This window comes from Pleurodeles waltl, chromosome 3_1 (genome assembly GCF_031143425.1).
Source record: "Pleurodeles waltl isolate 20211129_DDA chromosome 3_1, aPleWal1.hap1.20221129, whole genome shotgun sequence".
NCBI classification, from domain to species: Eukaryota; Metazoa; Chordata; class Amphibia; order Caudata; family Salamandridae; genus Pleurodeles; species Pleurodeles waltl.
In genome coordinates this window covers 353,339,585-353,357,198 of record NC_090440.1, presented here as the reverse complement: position 1 = coordinate 353,357,198, position 17,614 = coordinate 353,339,585, and the positions used below count along the sequence as shown (strand labels likewise).

Here is a 17,614-nt window from a genome sequence, read left to right as displayed (position 1 = left end):
CCTCCCTCATAGTGTTGGCCATGTCTGCCAGCACCCCTCCAATGGAGACCAGAGTGGTGGTGAAGGCCTTCAAGTCCTCCTTGATCTCCAGTTACTGTCCCTCCTGCAGCCGCATGTTCTCCTGCAACTTGTCCAGGATCTGGCCCAGCGTATCCTGGGAATGTTTGTACGCTCCCAGGATCATGGTGAGTGACTCGAGCTGCTGTCATCACTGTGGGCCTCTTCTGGGGGGGGACTGGATGTTGCTGGCACCTCTTCACCGGTGACATTGGGTGGGTTACCTGTGGGGATGTAAATGCAGTGTTACTGTTTCTGCATGTGGCATATTGTGCATGGGCGTGTTGCTCTCTATGGTTGTTATTGCCCTGGCAGCTTTGCCTTGTGTGAGTTGTTATTTGGTGAGCTAGGTGATTCTCTCTAGTGTGCATGCTGTGGTGATAGGTGTCCATGCAGGTCTGTGAGGGGTGTCCATGCATTGGTGTTGCATGCAGGGCTTGACATTAGGATGAGTGGGTTGTGATTCTTGGGGGTGTGGGAGGTGGTGGAGTGATGTGTGTGGGGGTGAGGGTGGGGGTATGTGATGGCATGGAGGTAGGGGGGTGATAGTAGTAGGGAATTGACTTACCAGAGTCCAGTCCTCCTGCTACTCCTGCCAAGCCCTCAGAATGCATGATTGCCAAGACTTGCTCCTCCCATGTTGTTAGTTGTGAGGGAGGAGGTGAGGGTCCACCGCCAGTCCTTTGTACAGCGAGTTGGTTTCTTGCTGCAATGGAACGCACCTTCCCTGTAGGTCGTTCCACCTCTTCCTGATGTCATTCCTTGTTCTGGGGTGCTGTCCCACGGCGTTGACCCTGTCCACGATTCTCCACCATAGCTCCATCTACCTAGCAATGGATATCTGCTGCACCTGTGATCCAAATAGCTGTGGCTCTACCCGGATGATTTCCTCCACCATGACCCCTAGCTCCTCCTCAGAGAACCTGGGGTGTTGTTGTGGTGCCATGAGTGTGGTGTGAGTGGTGTGGGTGAGGGTGTTTAGGGTGATGTGTTGGGATGTGTGTTTTGAGGTGCGTGAGTGGTGTATAGGTGATGGTGGTATGTGGCTCTGGTTGTGTGAGTGTTTTTGCTGTCTCTCTTTGGTGGCAATTGTTTCGATTCGTAAAGGGTTGTGGGCAATGTGGGTAGGTGTTTTAAAGTGGTGTGGGTGTGTGGGTGTGGTGTGTGTATGTGTGCCAGGTGTGTGTATTTTAAATTGACCAATGTAGTGTTGTTTTGTATGTGTGTGTGTATTTTGAGCGTGGCGGTATGTACCGACAATGGTTTACCGCCATTGAATGTCCGCAGTGGTGATTCGTGGGTCATAATGTTGTGGGCATTGTTCTGTTGGCGTAATGGTGCAGGTTTTAATACCGCCAGTTTATCACTGACCTTTGGGCTGGCGGACTTGTGTATGTGGCTGTATAGTGACAGATTGGTATGTGTGTGTCATAATATAGTTGGCGGATATCCGCCCCGGCGGCGGTATGTTTGCGGCAGTTGCCATGGTGGTAAGTGGGATTTACCGCCAATGTCATAATGAGGGCCTATATGTCTTTAAGTCAGTGTCCTTCTATCAAAGACCCTCCTTAATTCTTTCTCAAATGCTTTAAGATCACATATTAGCACACTGTTTCTTTTTATCAATGCTATTGACCAGGCTGCTTTGCCCCCTAATATGCAACTTTTGACTCTAATTTGAAAAGGAACTGGTTTTACACAAACAATGTAACCCACATTGATTCAAGAAAATTCTTAGCTTTTGTGAGTCACCACTATACCTTTCTGGTAGAGTTAATGTTGTGCGTATCTTAACTAATATGTGAGATTTCTGATCAAAAGGACTCCTCACACTCTTTTCATTTTCTGAATTTTGACCTGATGCTGAGGGCCCACTACCACTTATTTAATTCATTGGATATGACATACTAAAGACATGTTTTAGCAACTGATTCTCACTTCTCGTTTCTTTGATCTCTTTGCTTATAGCTAGGATGACCTTTCTAGTATAATTTAAAGCAAATTTGGAGGGATTTATGACAAACGGGCAGATACGTCAATGTTGGCTTCCCAAACTGTTGTAGTTCATGGATTGTCATTACCAGTCTGCAGGATTGCCATGACCTAATCCTGTTCATCTCAACAGAGATATCATGATCTCTATTCATAACAGAAGCCACATCAGCCCATACACAGTAGAAAAAATAAATAGGAGGAGAGAGAAAACACTGATGCGAAGCTCATCACACTTCCTTCAGAATGTGCTCATAAAGGTCTGTAATCAAACAATACCAGATTAGAACAAATAGTCAAGTCATATGCAATCCTTTAATATAATTACCTCAAATAACAAGTCCTCTAACTCAGCCCTTTCTTCACTAAACGTAAATCATTTTTCTCACTGAAAATATAAGAAAACAATGTTTATTTTTGTTGTCATTCAAATCCTTACAATGTAGCCCTTAATTAAGACTTTTATGCAATCACTATAGAGTTCACTGCACAAAATAAATTCCAGTCTTCTATATCCAGAGAATAAAATGATATGTACAATATTGACGATGAAGAAGGAGAGATGCAAAGGGCAAAAAAAAAAAATGTGCAAAACCCCAAAATCCCTAATAGAAAATAGTGTGCACACAGATTAGTTACAAACCATTTGAAAATAGTAATGATTGTGAAAATTATTTGAGTTGCATTTGGCCACAGCTTTCACCGTTGCGTAAGCCAGTTTTCTTCCTGAAATATCCTTATAGCTATCTCTCCTGTGGCAGTCAATATTTAGCGAATACCATTTGTTATTACATGTAACTCAAAAGTTATTAATACCAATATATTGTATAATCATGACAAACGGACAAGGAGATCGAGGAACTTGAAAGAGAAAACGCACTAGCATGACAAAGTAAAAACAGAATTCAGAGAACAGACAAAGAGGCCAGAATACAGAAGAACCATAAGGGGGGAAAATAACAAAGGTGAGGAACAAAGGTGAGGAACAAACAAATGTGAATGAACTTGTGGGAACTGGCAATACATCCACAAGAGTTGCCAATCAGCTATCTAAAGCCTTTGTGATGTTAAATAACTGCTGCACCCTATTGTGACCCAGACACCTCATCCTTCCAGGCCTGCTCCTTACACACTGTGCCGTCTTAGGCAGTCTGTTACAGCCTTAAAGGGTACATCTCACAGGCGTTCTCATACCCATCCTCACACAAATATACCTTGATAGTACTGGATTGCCACATTTTGAGCCAACATTTTAAAGTCTATGGTGCTCATTATGAGTTTGGTGGGGAAGACCACCGTCCGTCGTGCTGGCGGCCACCAAAAGACCTCCAGCACGGCGGTCCTCAGACCGCCATATTACGACTTTGAAGGTGGCTTTCCGCCATTTTCCGGGTGGAAAACTGCCAGCAGCCATACTAGCGGTCGGCGGTCTAGTGGTAGTTGCACTGCTGACAACGCCACGCCAACAAAACACTGCCCACCATATTTCAATTTGAAAAACGGTGTGGTGGGGCACTGGCTGTGGTGCAAGCGACAGGACCCGTTGTCTCCCGGGCGACCACCTCAATGACCAAGTAAGGTGACAGTCCGAAAAGGGAGGGGGGATCCTGTGTGTGTGTCTGTGAGTGTGTGTATGGATTCGGGGGGAGGGGTGTTGTGTGTGTGTGTGTGTGTGTGCACTTGCACAAGTGTAAGGGTGTTGTGAGTGTGAGTGAGTGTAAGGGTGTTCGTGTGGGTGCGTGAGTGTCAGTGTGTGGAAATGTGTGCATTTGGGTGCATACATATATGCGGGGGCTGGTGGGGTAAGTACGGGGTGCAGAGGGTTTGGGGGTTACTACAGTGAGGGGGGGTGAGAATGTTGTAAGGGAAGGGGGATGGGGCTTTTGGATGTAGGTGGGAGTGGGGAGTCATCTATCGGCGACAGGAATGCGAATTCCTGTCGCTGGTAGACTTTCCGCCAGGGTTTTTGTGCTACTGCCACAAAAACCCTGGCAGAAAGAGGACTCATAATACCGCCGACGGTCTTAGGGGGACCACCGGGTCAGAGATGCTTATATCTCCGGCCCGGTTGTCCAACCGCCCTGGCGGTAGGAACTGGAAAGTGGCGGGTTGGCACAGGCCAAACCGCCACACTCGTAATATGCCGGTCCACACCGCCGGACCGTCAGCGGTGGGACTGCCACCGCGAGTCTGGCGGTCTGAAGACCACCATACGCGTAATGAGGGCCTATGTTCTACAAAATAAATGTAATACTGGATTAACAACACAACTCAATTGTGTGAATGTAGAACCACATCAGACATAGAAATTGGTTTCTTTTCTTAAAGAATAGTCCTGAATCATATTGTCTTCTTTTACATACAGGTAAACGTAGTGCAGCTTTACAAGATTACGTCAAGGGTATAAGAATAGCCCTGGAGTTTTCTGAGCCTGAATAATTGAAATCCTGCAAGATGATTTGAGTGTGGTCTCTAATGTCAATGATATGTACATCAAAGATGAAGAACTAGAATAATACCTTCAACATGTTGATAGAATAGTCACAATACTATGAACAGTAGGTTACAAGCCATACTTCTGAAAATCCAATATATGCTTTTTACATGTAATCTGTCTGGCATATAAATTATCCAGGGATTCGCATCAGAATTCCTGGAAAATAGTGTGGTATTAAAGACCCCAAACACTCTTAAAACTGTGAGCATCAATGGAATTTCAGAACTTTGGGTAAAGATATCTCCTACATTATGCAGAGAGATTAAAATATCTATACCAGTTGAATATCTCTACATTTATGAGGAAAGACAGGAAAGAAGAATATTCATTCTTTAGTAATTATACAAATCCAATTTCATCAGTTTAAGGTTGAGTCTTCATTAAACGTCCATATTCCAGCACTGAGGAAGTCAAGTGACGAAACACGTGTTGGCTGAGATGTCGTTGCAAGAAATTTGGACATTTTGTTTTATTATGGATTTCTGCCCAAGCTAGAGGTGATGATAAGGATTTCAAGAACATTTGTGTTTGAATTAAATGGACTTTAGAAATCAACACAATGCTTTGGTGTATTCAGTTCACTTGGATTCAGGCAGACTGATGAAATTGGATTTGTATAATTACTAAAGACTGAATATTTAATTAGATAATTGTAGTAATAGTAAGTCAAGATTTATGACATGTTTATGATGTACTTATCGAACAATTATTGATTTAAGTGAGTGTTTGCTCTGGCATATTTGAAGGGGCATATCAGTGTAAAGCATTGAGTCCTTACTTTAGGAAGCTTATTTTAGGTCAACGGGTGCCACCTTATGTACATAGGTAGTTTGACTTTTTGCACAGTCAGCATTTGGGGTTAAGGGTGTATTCCCCTTAGTTGTGCACCGCTGTAGATAGTCAAGTCAAAAAACTCTTCACATATTGTAGAAGTTTTCCTTGGTACACCGTATCTACCCTCTTAATACACCTTCTTTGTGTACAGACTGTATGGTATAGGGGTGGGTAGCACAAGGATTATAATACAAAGATGGATAGGAAAAAGATGGCAGAGGAGCTCTTTGGGAATCTTGAGAAGGGTAGTATAATATCGTTCTCGAACCGCCCTTATAGTGAGGGGCTTAGGATGAAATTTATAAAATTGGAAAGATTAAAGAAGAATTAACTCTCAAAGTGGTGGGATGGTGTTACTTTAAAGCAATATCTAAAGATAAATAGGATCCCAAGAGGTCTAAGGTTGCAGATATTTCCCACTTACGATGATTTAGATGCTGATTTACTTGACTTAGGGGATAAAGAATTGACAGCTAGTTCACTGAGATTGATGGAAATTCTCATAATAAATTCAGAAAGGAAGGTAACATCACTTCAAAAGGAAATTGATACTTTGGAAGGGGAGATTAAGGAACTAAGGGGGTGATTCTGATTCTGGCGGAGGCCGCCCGCCAGAATTCCGCCCCCATTATACCGCTCCGCGGTCAGAAGACCGCGGAGGGTATTATGAGTTTTTCCCTGGGCTGGCGGGCGGTCTCCAAAAGACCGCCCGCCAGCCCAGGGAAAAACTCCCTTCCCACGAGGATGCCGGCTCGTAATCGAGCCGGCGGAGTGGGAAGGTGCGACGGGTGCAGTGGCACCCGTCGCGTATTTCAGTGTCTGCAAGGCAGACACTGAAATACTTTGCGGGGCCCTCTTACGGGGGCCCCTGCCGTGCCCATGCCATTGGCATGGGCACGGCAGGGGCCCCCAGGGGCCCCGCGACCCCCCCTCCCGCCATGAACAGGATGGCGGTAGGGGGGGTCAGAATCCTCATGGCGGCGGAGCGCGCTCCGCCGCCATGAAGGATTCCCCCGAGCAGCGGTAAGTCGGCGGGAGCCCGCCGACTTGCCGCTTCTGACCGCGGCTGAACCGCCGCGGTCAGAATGCTCGTGGGAGCACCGCCAGCCTGTTGGCGGTGCTCCCGTGGTCGGTGGCCCTGGCGGCCACCGGCCGCCAGGGTCAGAATGACCCCCTAAATCTCCCAGAGGCAACAGATAAGAATTATAAAATTCTGGAACAAGTACTATTGAAACACCAGGAGGAAATCATGCAGAGGAAAACCCGGAAGTTTAAGAGAGATGAGAAGGATTACCAGTCAGGTAGGATATTTACATTTGCAAAGAAATATGATCACTTGGTGAATTATCCCTCACCCAGACAGGGTTCTCAAACATCACTGTCATCTGATTCTACAACAGCAAGTGGGGTAATATCAAGTGAAAGCGAAACAGAAGGAATAGCCGGCACCTCCGCACAGGTTAGATCAGACAACAGAAAATTTTGAGGATGCGACAGGGACAATGAGACATGAACAGGAGAAAGGTGAATTTAGGAGGATCAGAAGAGGCAGGAGAAAGAGTAGAGGCAACAGAGAAGGTGGGTGTAGTAATCAGATCCAGGGACAAGTAACTTGAATGGTAGGCACGATAATATAAATATAGTTATTCTATCAAATGTGCCACTTTCACCGGATGGTACCTCATTATTGGAGAAAGGTTTAAGCTTCTGTCCTACCAGTAGGGGAGACATATGTAGAGCCAAATTAGATCTTTTTAGGTTCATTAGACGGTTGAAACTCAAGAAATACTTTAAATTAAATCCCACTGGTACTAAATGTAATGATGCTTTGGTTTCTATTGTGGATAACATACCATCTATACAAGAAGTATTTGGCACAGCCATGTTGCTCTCCATTACGGAACAGGAAGAAGTTCTGATTATTTTTTAACAAGTGCTGGAGGACCTGGATATCACCCGTACTGGAGGTGGGAGTAGTGGTTTGAAATGTAAATCGAGATGGATTCCCAAAACATCTGATAATAGGAATCTAGATACTTTTTTTGATCTGGTGTATAGGGATTTGGATTTACATAAATACAGACATGGTTCACCTAGAACTATTAGCAATTTAAATCAAGGAGAATGGAGGGCACTCAAAGAATTGAGTCAAAACGATCAGATTATGATAAGACGGGCTGATAAGGGAGGTAATGTTGTTTTAATGAATAAAACTGATTATGTGCAGGAGATACGTTCACAATTGAGTGATATACATTGTTATGAAAAAATGGACTCCAATCCAATCTTAAAATTGAGCGGTGTTATTAATGATAAATTAGAAACCTGGTATCAATCTAATTTATTGAATAGGGATGAATATCTGTACCTGAAGATGATGAGAGCTAGATTCCCTTGTATTTATATACTGCCTAAAATTCATAAAGATCTGCCCTTCCCCCCGGGTAGACCCATTATTTCAGGCATAGGTGGCCCAACTGAAAAATTATCTGAATATGTGGACGTTTTTTTGAAACCTATAGTACAAAAATTACCATCATACATTAAAGACACAATGCATATTCTAAGTATCCTCAATGACGTGGAATGGGAAGACGGCATGTTATTGGTCACCTTAGACGTAGTTTCTTTATATACGTGTATTCAACATAATGTGGGTCTGGAAGCTACAGAATGGTTTTTGAATAAGCAACCTTTGAATAGATGGCAACATACAAGGATGTTGTTGGAAATTATTTCCTTGATTCTTGAGAATAATTTTTTCATGTTTGAGCGGGATAGGTTTAGACAAAAACATGGGGTGGCCATGGGCTCCAGATTCTCCCCCTCCTATGCGGGACTATTTATGGGCCGGTATGAGGAGAGGTGGGTCTGGGGTCCAGGTGCTGCCCCTTGGCAGACTTATATCCTCTATTGGGGACGTTACATTGATGATTGCATCATGTTGTGGACAGGGGATGTTGGTCAATTATTGGATTTTGTCAAACATCTTAACTCGAATGATATGAATGTTAAATTTACGTGCAAACATAGCATGACCAGTATTGAATTTCTGGATGTAGAACTGTATATAGAAAATGGTCATATTGAGAGTAAACTGTTTTGTAAATCTACTGCCTGTAATTCAGTTTTACATGCGGCAAGTGCACACCCCAAACATCAAATAGAGTCAATACCTTATGGGCAGATGGTTAGGGTCTGGAGGAACTGTAGTAATGACAGGGAATTTGAAAAGTGTATTGAAGAAATGGGTAATCGTTTTAGAAGTAGAGGTTATAGTGACAATATTATCATTAAGGCACAGAATAGAATAAGACACGTTCTGCGATATGTAACGTTGTTATCAAGAAATAAAGATGTATGGATACACAAGGAAGAGAAAGTGAGATTAGTCACAGACTTTACGGATAGTACGAGAATTTTGAAGAAATACACCACCAAACATTGGCATATTCTACTTTGAGATAAAACAATGACTGAATTTCTAACGAGTAAGCCTATCTTCACCTTTCGAAGGGGAATGTCACTGAAAGAGATCCTTAGTCCAAGCTTTCCTAGAAGTGTTCCCAAGGCTAATTGGTTACCAACACAGAGAGTGGGATTCTACAAATGTGGATTTTGTGGACTCTGCAAATGGGCCTGTCATGGGCGAAAAGGATTTTCTAATTTATTTGGTGAGACATTTCCCATTAGGTCAAATATGAACTGCAATACTCCTTTCGTAGTCTATGTTTGGGTTTGCAAGTGCAAGAAATATTATGTTGGTAGCACAATCCGACCTTTAAAAGTAAGAATTGGAGAACATGTTAGAGCTTTGGCTCAACAGGACATCAGATATCCAGTAGTAGCGCATATGATCAGCTGTGGATCCCAAAATACAAGAGTTGAGTTTACCTTCTTTGGCTGCGAACAGGTATTAAAAGATCAGAGAGGTGGTAATAGGGAATTAACGTTACGTAGAAGAGAAGCGATGTGGATAATGAGGTTAAGGGCAGTAGAAGATGGATTGAACTCAGATAGGGAATTGGAATACTTTCTGGGAGACTGAACATACTACCCTAAATGAGTTTGGGTTATGACTTGTCAAATATGATAATATAGTATGAACTAATCTGTCTAGGATAAGATATATGTTATGTTGTCTCTGCAAGGAGTGCTTAATAACTAACCAAAAATTGTTTATCATCTTGTCAAACAATGGGATGGTATGGGATGTAATCTTATTCTTGTATAACCTTAATATGTTGCACTGGTATACATGTGTGATGTTACTAGGGACAAGTTCCTAACATTTCTCTTTTCACCCTATTTATATTTATCTCTAAGTGCTTTGGACTGTCTTTCAATTGGTTAAATAACAATTTACTCTCTTTAATTCCACACATCAATATTTGTTGTCACAGTATAAACAATTTTGGGTTAAAGGGTTACACTGATGTATATAATGTTGTAATGATTTATATTGAATATCCTCTCTAAATGAGGTTTTTCTATATATTGTTTGTGTGATGTGGAAGAGCAAGGTTCAATCCTGATTTACACACATAATGGACGGATTAACTGTCCAGCGTTTCTCCAGTTGAAGCAGCATACATCGATAGTGTTAGTCCTTTGTTTGTGTTTATGAAAACACAAGGAAAGTAGTCCTTTCTTTATTTTGTTTAAGGTTGAGTCTTCATTAATGATTCAGGGACACGCCGTACATGGTCTTTATGTGGATCTGGTAACAGCATACGAGCTGTTACTCGCGTCTATTCGGTGTTTGGCGGTTGGTATAAAAAGACATGCGGCGAGTCAATTACGGGGGCGGTGTGCTGGGGGGCCACGCTTCCCCTGATAATTTATCGGAGGAGTACAAGAAGGTATGGTTAATTGAATAGGCAGTCAAACCACACAGGTTTATTAATAGGAATGGTAACGGAAGGTTACTAATGTACATGATTTAGGAAGTATTTTTAGGCACTGAATTGGGCAGGCGAGAATATAATTAGTTTCTACTGATGAGATGCATTATTATATGACGGACAACAAGGGGATAGCTAAAGTAGATTTATATACATCCTTTCCTCATAGGATTTGCTTTTGGGAGCCACGTACTGACTGAGTGGAAAGATTATTGGTAGATTAACTCTGACAACGGAGAAGCTAATTATTTGGAACGTTGCATAGTTTACATTTTGTTTGGATTACTTTAAGGTAACTTTCGATTGCTTCTAATCCTTTGGGTGATTTTGGACTTTCTTGGGTGCACTCAGTTGTTTGTGCATAATGTGACAACAAATAGGTTATATATTAACTCTAACTTTAACTTTTTTCTCTTATGGTCTCTCAATTAAACACAATTATATAATGTCTGCATATGGTTCTTCTTTCTCCACTTTTCGATACTGTGATGGTGAGTGCATGATAAGGCAAGTCACTCTTTGGGTGTTTGTATGAATTAACACCTAAATATATTTTTTTGAGATACTAATGTGTTCACAAAACCTTACTTTCGGGTATTGGTTTCCAGGTTGGCACTAGCGTTCCACGCATCTGCTAAATAACTCATTGCCACTAAATTTAGTTAATGTCATGTTCTCTTGATGACTCTTGGGTTCCAGAAAAACCTTTTAAGAGGAACGACCATATTCCAGCACTGTGGAAGTCAAGTAATGAAACACGTGTTGGCTGAGATGTTGTTGCAAGAAATGTTGACATTTAGTTTTATTATGGATTTCTACCCAAACTAGAGGTGATGATAAGGATTTCAAGAACATTTGTGTTTGAATTAAATGGACTTTAGAAATCAACACAATGCTTTGGTGTATTCAGTTCACTTGGAATCAGACTGACTGATGAAATTGGATTTGTATAATTACTAAAGACTGAATATTTAATTTAATTAGATAATTGTAGTAATAGTAAGTCAAGATTTATGACATGTTTATGATGTACTTATCGAACAATTATTGATTTAAGTGAGTGTTTGCTCTGGCATATTTGAAGGGGCATATTAGTGTAAAGCATTAAGAATCCTTACTTTAGGAAGCCTATTTTAGGTCAACGGGTGCCACGTTATGTACATAGGTAGTTTGACTGTTTGCACAGTCAGCATTTGGGGTTAAGGGTGTATTCCCCTTAGTTGTGCACCGTTGTAGATAGTCAAGTCAAAAAACTCTTCACATATTGTTGAAATTTTCCTTGGTGCACCGTGTCTCCCCTCTTAATACACCGTCTTTGTGTACAAACAGGAAAGAAGAACATCAAATGCACAAAGGCTTGAGAAAAAACATGACTGCAACTGTTCACTTGTAAACTTGAGATAGCAACTATGACCTTGTGAAACTAATATTTCCAAATCAATCCGGATACATATATATCATATTCAATGAAGGTCTGGCAACATCAATTGCATACAAACCACACTTATATACAGCAGGAGAAGAACACTTCTCTCCAAAACAGAAAGCGCTCAAAGCATTTCAGAAAGCAATTATTGAAGAAAGTTCCACAGCACTTATTAAAAAAATAATTTTGTTGACACTTATACCATCTCTAGCGTTTCCACTAAAGCAAGTATACCAAATGCTCATGCTTTACATGTGCAGAGGATGAAGCAGGCCGTGAGTCAGACCAGATTGGATGTACAATTTGATTATGATCTGCCACCAAATGCATAGGAATTTGTCAACCCTTCCCAAAACATTAACAGTAAAACCATTACATAAGTATTACAATGTCTTTTATACGGATGGATCAGGACAGCCTACAGTGGGCATAGCCAGTGCAACTGTGCAAGGGATATTTGAGGATTCAGAATTTAAGATAAAGCATATACATGTGAAGTACCTAAGTGATTCAAGTGAAACCTTTGCTAACTGATCTTGCAGAAAGCTGATATCCCAGTTTCTACATTAATTTTATCTGAATGTTCATTTTGTGTTTGAGTGCAATGTTTATTTAGAATATTGGAAATTCAATGGTTACAAAGACTCATAAGGGAAGATGATAAATGCTAAGCAGCTCTGGGTTCTTGATAGCTGGTTTAAAAAATAACCTTCATTTGTGGATTTACAGCATATTCTGGCCCACCCAAGTGAGGAAATCTACTCTAAAGGCAACTCTACCACTGATCAGGTAGTGAGGTCTCCTTCACAGGTGCAGATACACATAGTAGCAGCCAATTGATAAGGAGGACTGACCCGGAAATACTTTAAGTAGTCCACTCATCTCATAAAAAAGAAGCTCATCTTCTGGCTTTTGGGATAAGTACAACTACTTCCTGGCACAAGATGAGCTCCTTGAAGTTGTTATTCCAAAAATAGGTGATCAGAAGATTCCCAAACAATCAAACCAACACAGCTTATTTGAAGCAGCCAATGAGATTATAGGCTTTGCGCATGCATGAGCTTCAGCTACACTGAATATTTTTCAGGAGATTTAATGGTGGACGCTAATGTCCAAACAAATAGTATGTATTATTGGGCAACGTGTGCTACAATGTGAGATTTGCCAACAGCATTTCACCATAGAAAGGAAACTGCAAACTCCTTTGGAGAAAGCCTTTTAGGTTGCTAATTGGATCATGTTTGTCTGTTCAAGCCAATAAATAAGTATATATTGGTAGAGGTAGGTTATTGTACATGTTTTTATGGGTATAGCCATAGCACCAAGTCACAGCTCCCACAATCGCAAAAGACCTGAAATTTAGCAGTGAACTGTGAAGTTTGTACCTTTCACTCAGACCAAGAGCCAACTTTTACTTCTTCATTGTGAACTGACGTGGGAGTATGTCTCTAATTCTTATATCCCTTTAGACCTAGTTCAAACGAGGTAATCGAGAAAGCCAACAGTATGCTTATGGAAGCCTTGAGAGTATGGGTCTTAGGTAATGATGCAATCTCCCTAAACCACCTATATATTGCACAGAGAGCTTTAAAGACATGTTTTGTTGTTCCATACACCTTACCAAACGCTGTTCAGTCAGGATGTATGCACCAGATGTTGGAGAGGATGAACATCCCTATGACCAGTCATGTCTTGATCTGTAACAGGAGTTGAAGCTTATGCAACACAACTTGAACGAGGGCTGCAACAACTCCTTCATCATCTGCTGTGATTGGTTGGCTACCAAAGGTCGGTGAAGTTGTAACAGAGGAATAGGAAAAGAAGGAAGTGTTCGATCCTGCCTATTGTAATCAGTGCCGGCAATGAAAGGAACAACAATTGTGATCTTGTCAACACTACCCAGAAAGAGAAAGAAGTAACTGGTGCCCATTGAATTACAGAAATGATAGAACACAACCCATTATTTACAGCTAACCATTGCTGCCTGTGAATTGCTTCGGACCTTGCAGCTGATGATAATGTCCCAAAATGTGTCTGAGCTGGAACGCTGTCCAAATGGGCAGCAACTAAGTCGAAGTACAGATTGTCAAATGATAAGCACTGAACTGACTGAAAATCTGATTGTAACACCATGAGCTCCACCATTAACTTTAAGTAAAACTGAGAGTTTTCTACAGCAGAGCAAGCAGCACACATCCCCAATATTCGGATTCAGATTTATCAGAATGTGAAAACGTTTTTGTTAATGAATTGTTTACAGAAGAGCCACATTATTGGTTTGAAATAACTATCCCAGAAGGCTAACAGCAAAAACGATGGACAGAGATTAAACATTCTATGAAGATATATACAAAGTCCCTTGGACTTATATGTCTGGATAGTGTTGATACTTATATCGTTCCTGACATGGTTAGCAATGGTGATGTTCATCGTAAAAATGATACATGGCAAATACATTCCAGAAATTGAGAATTCTGATTAATCAGCAAAGAAGCTAACTAAGCAAGAAGGATTATACAAAGTCATTGGAAGTGTGTCAAATGAGTTCTAGGGTAATCCAATGGCCACCCCTCAGTAAGATGGTGTTTTTTGGGAAGACGTAGAGTAGCAAATCCTGGGCCCATCAGGAACAGATCAAGTTCCACGCTCCTTCCGTTTGAACCTAGATGATATTTTATCTCTAGGGCCACTCACCAGTGACATGGATATGAACAATCTAAAGAACTTAATTTCAGATCTGCAGTTCCATATTTCCATGTATGATGCAGATTCTCATCCCATCAGGGATAACTATAAATGTTTGTGCATCTTTATTCAATATTTTGATTGGTTATCACATATTTACATTTCACAAGGAGAGTGTATCTGCACCATCAGTGAGGGCAGACTACCATGCCAATGTGGTAGAGTGAGCCTCAAGTTGTTGCAAAATTCCTGTACTATATTCGGGAATAGAACCCTGATGAGATAATTGTGCAGTAAGGGCGCAGCGGAGTTGCAAATACTTATAAAATTGAGTCCGGGAAAGTTGATAAATAGCCTGTAGCTCTTGAAAGCCAAGGAATACCACTTTGGTCACCAGGGACATTACCCTGGGGAGCAGGGAGCCATATAGCAGACTCCGCTGGAAGCTAAGCAAGGCAAGCTCCAGCCAGTACACCGGGTCTGCCCATCCCCCAGTAAGCCAACCGTTGATGACCAATTGTTGAATAACTAGATAATACAGGTATGAGTTAGCCTTACCCACCCCCTCTGGCAATGTTCCAATGCGATTCGGTGCCTAGCCCCTCGCTAGAGAAACAAAGACAGGCTTCTGTCCAGGGCATGAAACCAGGAGCGTGGAATCGGAAGTGGAAAGTTTTGAAATATGTATAAGAGCCATAGTAAAATAATAATTTTGTATACCATCATCAGTCCCATCACATTTAGGGGTAAGCATTGCCATTTTACCAGATCTGCTCTGGCCGGATGTGCTAATTGTGCTAAATTGAAGACCATGTCAGTTTCGGAAATAGCGCTACCCAGACTCCCTAGTATTTAAAACTTAATCTACATATGGGCACCAAGTCCTGCCAGGCATAACGGTCACGGGACGGGGCCAATGGCACCAACACTGATTTAGAGGGATCCATACGCAGCCCCGTTGCCTTTGCAAAGCAACGCCATAAGTGAAGACACTGCTGACCGGTGTAAACAGGGTTCACCAAATACAGTAGCACGTCATCAGCATATAATGCTATACGATCTTCTTGGCGTGGCCTCAATGCCAGCCCTGATCAAGAGGGTCCCCCCTAATCAGTTGTGCCAATGGATCAATGGCCAGGGCAAAACCCTCTACGAGCCAGGAAGGGACGGTGTTCTGCCAGCAGGTGGGTCTGCTGGAGCAGCAGCACATCAGGGTGATGACGATGTGCAAAGGCTAGGACCGCAGTGCGCTTTATTTTACCTAAGAGACCATTACCATTCCAAGAGATATCTTGTATGGGACCCACCATATATCTTTGCATAGAACATACATTATTGCCATCGGTGTTCCCTTCCAAGGATCAGGTTAGGGAAGCTGGGGTTGTCCTGTAAGTGACTACAGGAGGGCCTTGTCTGCTAAGGTGTGTGCTTAGATTCGCAGAGGGGAAAGGAAAAGGGAAAAATTTTAACCAGCAATGCAAAACACCAACTACAGAATACCAAAGTATATGCTTGCCTACCCCCAACTCCTCCCCTCCCCATACTTCCCCCAGCATCAGTCGCCCCGATAAAACATCTATATCAGAAAATAATAACTTCAAAATTAACGAGAATTGGCAGACACCTCCATGAGATAGGGGTGTGAGTATCCAACACCTAGTGCATTGAAGAAAAATGCAAGCTCATACAGTCATTGAATTACTCACAGGTTTCCAGATTCAATTGTGTCGGCCTATCACAGCACCGGGCTCTGGGATAAGTCTGTGTCGCTCGAGGCCTCGACCTGGTCAGGGTAAGGCTTCTCCTGCAACGTCCCCTCTGCTGTGTTCTATTCAGTGTTTATCATTGCCCCTGAACACAACCCAGGGCTGGGGCCTCCATTCCGGGACCAAGGAGAAGGGGAACCAGACTGCGATCGCCGCCTGGCCCTCCTCCTCTGGGAGCGAGTACGCTTCCTCTGGGGCTTGGGGTGCACCGATCGGCGATCCATTCCTGCTGCCTCACCGCCCCTACAGGAGTTATGATGAGAGGAGGCCAATGGGTGCTCCTCCATGAGCCAAGTCCAGGCCGCTACAGGATTGTCAAAAAAATGCATTGTGTCGGCATAGAACACTCTGAGCTGAGCTGGGAAGAGGCAGCGGTACGGCACGTCCATTGCCCGCAGCTTCTGTTTTACCTCCGTATAGGCGCCACGCTGTTGCTGTACCTCCCTGGTATAGTCAGGAAACAAAAGAGCTTTGGAGTCTCCACAATGTAGATCTCCCTGGGTTCGAGCCTCCTGCAGGACCGCATCTCTGTCTCAATAGTTAAAAAACTGAAGTATCACATGTTGTGATGATGAGCCGGGGAGAGGCCTGGCCGTCAGGGCATGGTGTGCTCGTTAGATAGCAAACCTTTGCGAGAGGCAATTGGACGGCAGACATGACCTGAACCATTTCTTCAAGAAGGGGGCCAATGGCCGGGGTTCGATATTTTCAGGGAGGCCAATTGTTCGTACATTATTGCGCTTAGAGCAGTTTTCGGTGTCTTCGGCTCTCCGGTGCAGTTCAGAGGTTCGTTCCAGGAGTCTGGACACGTGAGTCTTAAGGGTTTGCACGTCATCCTCTACATTGGAGATCCTGGTCTCTGCCACACTCAGTCTGGCCATTGCAATACGAAGACCTTGGTGTACTAGGGCCACATCCACATTGACCTCTCCTATTTTTGTCTCTATTGCTGCTTGAGGTGATTGAATTGCCTAGAGAATGGTGGCCAAAACTCCAGCAAAGTCTTTGGTCCGGGCTCCCCCTCCGTGGTTCAGGCTGATAATGAGCCTGTTGTGAACTGATCCATCTGCGTTTGCGCTGTTGCTGAGTAGGCTATTTTATCTTTTACCCATCTTGCATCCTGCTTCTGGACTTAAATGCAGATGACATGACAACTCCCCACCAGAGGCACGTGTCGCTATGACCTCAAAGCTCTAAACAGCAAACACCGAAGAGGTGGAGGTCAATCCCCTTCCAGGGCCCAGTGAGGCAGGCAGAGCCCTTACCTCAGGGCAGTTGCCTCAACCCAGAGAGTCCTCTGTTTTCTATATGGAAATCCTGAATTGCATAATATCACCTTGGTTATTAGTAATAATTATGATCATTCTAATAGACATGATTTGTAGACAAATATTGCAAAATAATAAACATACGGCCACAAAATCCTAATCATTGTGTATGTGTACAGATTTGG

The 17,614-nt window shown here is 42.7% G+C and overlaps 1 protein-coding gene across 1 annotated transcript in view; it reads right to left on the bottom strand.

The window, feature by feature from the left end:
- Positions 1-2,362: 2,362 nt before the first annotated feature.
- Positions 2,363-17,614, bottom strand: part of GALK2 (galactokinase 2) — an 849,252-nt gene continuing 834,000 nt past the window's right edge. Inside the window, exon 11 of the mRNA XM_069222510.1 lies at positions 2,363-2,437. The gene's annotated coding sequence lies outside the window, so the exon portion shown is untranslated. The remainder of the gene's footprint in view (positions 2,438-17,614) is intronic.